Consider the following 4,339-nt stretch of genomic DNA (forward strand, 5'->3'; position numbering starts at 1 on the left):
CAACATATAATTAGCCATGTGAAAATACTGGCTGTGGCAAGTAAATTCTTACCTCATCAAATGACTGACCTTGTGACTTATTAATGGTCATTGCAAATGCCAAGGTCAAAGGAAATTGTCGCCTTTTCAGTTGAAAGGGTAGATCAGTCTCTAATGGTGAGAGATCAATTCTCGGTATAAGCAGTGGTTTTCCAGCTGCTTTACCTGTTAGGACTTCAGCAGAAATATAGTTTGCATGCAAGCCTTTGACAATTAATCTTGTGCCATTGCACAGACCCCTTTTGGGGTTCAAATTCCGTAGGAGCATGATAATAGCACCTACTTTCAGATACAACTCATGAATTGGCATTCCAGATGGAATAAATGTATTTAAGAGATACACAGGATAGTTTGCATTGTCTTCCTCATTGTCAGACACAATTGAGTCAACGCTCAAGTAAGTTCATCTTTCTGCTTCGAGACGTGTAAGTACTTCTGCATTTATTTTGTGCACATCATCGTCCTTTGGAGTAAGAATGGCACGGTTGGCAACTTTCATTCTTTTAGGGAAAACCGAGTCCACCAAATTACCACTTTCGATAAATTGCGGTGGAACTTCAATCACGTCTTCACCAAGGTTTGAATCGTTGGTAAGTTTTCCATCACCAAGCTTGAGTAACCATTCTTGGCGCTACTTGGCCTGGAGCAAGGTACATGTTGGTCGAAAGTTTAAGCGTTTTAAAGTTTCGCCACAGTTTGCCCATTTTTAGTGAAGCTTGAACAATCTTCACCCTGTTTCCTTTCTTAACAACAGGAAGTATTTGGCGAAAGTCACTTCCGAGAATGATGACCTTTCCACCGAAAGGTTCGTCGTCGTTCATGGGGTCACGTAAATATTCATCCACTGCTCTCAGTGCATAATGTGGTGTCATTGTAACCTCATCCCAAAGAATGACTTTTGTCTCCCTGAGCAATTGTCTTGATAGGGCTGTCGGTTTTATTCTTGAACTTGAGTTGTCAAGCAGTGGTACTGGTAACTTAAACATTAAATGGTATGTAGTTCCCATGGGTAGCAATGTGCCTGCTATTCCAGTGGACGCACAGCACCAAATTTTTATTTCTAAGCCAGTCAGATGATGGTACAGTGTTTTCATACGTGAAAATTTTGCCACTTTCTCCTGGTCCATCCAGAAAGAACAGTCTATCTTTCTCTTTATCATCGTTTACTGCTTTCATTATTTATTTGAATGCAGCTCTTTGCATTGAATTAAGCTCTACTATTTTCTGGGATGCTTGAAAATTGAAAAGTGTACCGACTTGTGCCAGCTGGGGATTCTGGCAATCCATAGTGAGCTAAATTTTTGCCATGGATAAGCAATGTTTCCTGAATATCAAATAGGGCTTGATATTGAGCATTTTGTGCATCATAGCTTCTATAGTTAAAGTCTCGATCATTGACTCTTTGTGACTTTCCCACAGAACCCTAGCATTCTTTGGTTCACAAAAGACATAAATACAGGTAAATGCAAACATTTGTCTTACTTTGTATGGCATCTTGTATATGGAAGTCTTAGTAAGAGTGTTATTCCACTCTGTGTCATCAGCAAGCAAGTTCCTTGGTGGTGCAGGTTCTTTGAAGGTCAGGTATGCTACACCTTCATAGGCTCTTAGATATTCAAAAGATGTTGCCTTTCTTACATTAAGTAGAAGCAAATGGAGGTAGTACAACTCGCCTTGTCTTGGAGAAGCAGTGAACATCCTTACAATTTTATTAAAATACCTTGTCTTTTTTTCCAAAAATGTTTCTTTCCTTGAGCTTGAGAATTGGCAAAGTATGTGTAGTGCTCAGGTATTTCAGTATAGAGGTACTGCCTCGCATCTTCATCGTCTTGGTTCAGCTTGAAATAAGCTGTGAGCTTGTCATCCCTTTCTTGCAGGGCTTCAGATTCGTTTCCATCTTGGAAATATAAAACCTATTTACCAGGTAAATGCAATGGCAATTTCTCAACACTGATTGTTTGTGCATGTCAAAGGAGAATATTCTCCAAATTGCCCCGGGCGCACTGACGCACCTGGAATCTAAAAATTGCTTGACCTCATTCTGTTCCAATGAGTCTGTGCCATCATTTTGGCGAATTTCTATATTTGCACAATCTTGGCCTTTATAAACTTATTTAAATAAATACTTGACACTTTTTATTGAAGCACAGATTTCAACGTTAATGTGACAGTTGTATTTCAATACCAGATATGGATTATACGGGACAATCCATCTGTTATCAATATCATATTTTCCTGCTCCAAATCCCACTCCTGTGTTAGTTCTCCTGTACACCAGGTACCCATTTACATTAGGATTTGTTTAATTGTTAAACTCTTTGGGATACTTCTTGGTACATTCTCCATCGGCCATACATTGGGAAGTCTTATTTACTTCACCACATGGTGCATGTGTTTCATGACAATTGCATGAAGTCTTGGATGTAAATTTGGATCTGGTATTTCTGCTGATACATATTTGTCCACATCTTCAGTAGATCTGGCTTTGTCATCTGCTTCCAGAACAATGAGAATATGTGCATGTGGCAGTCCCCTTTTTTGGAACTCGATCACATGCACATGAGCTTTTGTTTTTCCAAGAATATGTTTCTTTGTTATGTCATCTAATAACTCTTTTGGCTTGAGCTTAAATACTCGGGCTACCAAGTCTGGTCTGAACTCAGATTTCTGGCCATTCTTTAAATTTTCAGTGATTTCTTTCCATTTAGGATTACACGTCATTGTTATAAACAAATCAGGCTTTCCGTGTTTTCTAATTATTGCCATGGCATCTTAATAATGCATTTGCATTGCTCTAGGGCTTCCAGCAAAGCCTGAAGGCAATATTACCTTCTTTCCAGGCTTAAGTCCCAAATTCTCTGCATGATTCGCAACATAATCATGAAGTGCTGTGTAGTTCTCACACCTCAAGTCTTTCTGGTGCTGTTCAATGTAGCAAAGCCTATTTGCTTCAACTTTACAATAGGCGTCTACAATATATTGCTCATTAATTTTACCTGCATAGAAAAGGGGATTAAACTCCGGCCTTTCGTGAAGATGGTAAGAGAAATACATTAACTGGGTTACATTTTTCCCTTTTCCATATTGTTTCATATTAGTAGTCCATCCTGGTTCCGCAAAGGGAATGAATAGTGGATATATCATTGCGTCTAACCCAGAATGAAGAATACTCACACACTGAAATGCGTTTGTTGATCTGGACTGCACTGTTTTGAAAAGGTGGTGCACCATCTCCACTTTGAAAGACAATTGCTACCTCATTATAGCGGGGAGCATTGTATTTTCTTTGATCGTCCTTGCGATCATTTACTAGTGCCATTCTGATTTGCTTTGGTTGACGTCCTTTGGCTAACGCCCTTTGCTCTTCTTCCTGTTCAACTTCAAACATCATTTTGTATGCTTGAGCATACGGGTTATTTTGACTCATGAAAGCACTCAACTCTCTCATGAGTTCATATTCGCAACCGTTGTTTGTCAGTATTGACATTCTTTGATCAGCTGCTTCATCTGGATCTAATATATAGATTTGAGCAAATTTTGGTGTTTCCTCCTCTCCTGGGTGCAAGGGATTGATGGTATATTTGGTCATGTATTCTGTAACAATATGGACCATGGCCAGGAGGCAGGGATATTTGTGCGCCCATGGATGCACAGGCTAATGCACTGTTATACTTTCTGATATTTTCCAAGAAGTGCTTGGAGTTTGGGTCTAAATATGTAAACAGGTTCTTAAACCTGTCAGGGTATCTGTAAGGGTTAATTTGAACTCAACCTTTTTGGCAGCAATTGTATTCTCCACCTTGCTTCTTCTCACAGGTGAAGTTGAATGAGTTGCAATGTTTGCCCAGGTTGTCAAATGCACCAGAGTGTACTGCAGTGCATCTCCTCCTCATGGACTGGACCAGATTTGTCAGTTCTTGATGTGAGATGTTACTTCACTCTTCCACCAAGGCACCTGCAAGTTCCTGGACATTTCTGGGGGAAATGGCCCTAGCCCTCACCCTGCGATCCAACAGGTCCCAGACGTGCTCAATTCCTTCGACGATAAACACGAATCCGTCCATCACCCCTGGTGAGACAAATCCGTGACTCATCAGTGAAGAACACTTTTTGCCACTCCTGTCTGGTCCAGCGAAGGTGGGTTTGTGCACATAGGCGGCGTTGTTGCTTTTGATGTCTGGTAAGGACCTGCCTTACAACAGGCCTACAAGCCCTCAGTCCAGCCTCTCTCAGCCTATTGCGGACAGTCTGAGCACTGATGGAGGGATTGTGTGTGTTCCTGGTGTGACTCGGGCAGTTG

The 4,339-nt window shown here is 40.8% G+C and overlaps 1 pseudogene; it reads right to left on the reverse strand.

The window, feature by feature from the left end:
- Window positions 1-1,952: 1,952 nt before the first annotated feature.
- LOC120528786 lies at window positions 1,953-3,132 on the reverse strand (annotated as a pseudogene).
- Between the last annotated feature and the right edge of the window lie 1,207 nt (window positions 3,133-4,339).

This window comes from Polypterus senegalus, chromosome 4 (genome assembly GCF_016835505.1).
Source record: "Polypterus senegalus isolate Bchr_013 chromosome 4, ASM1683550v1, whole genome shotgun sequence".
Lineage (NCBI taxonomy): Eukaryota > Metazoa > Chordata > Cladistia > Polypteriformes > Polypteridae > Polypterus > Polypterus senegalus.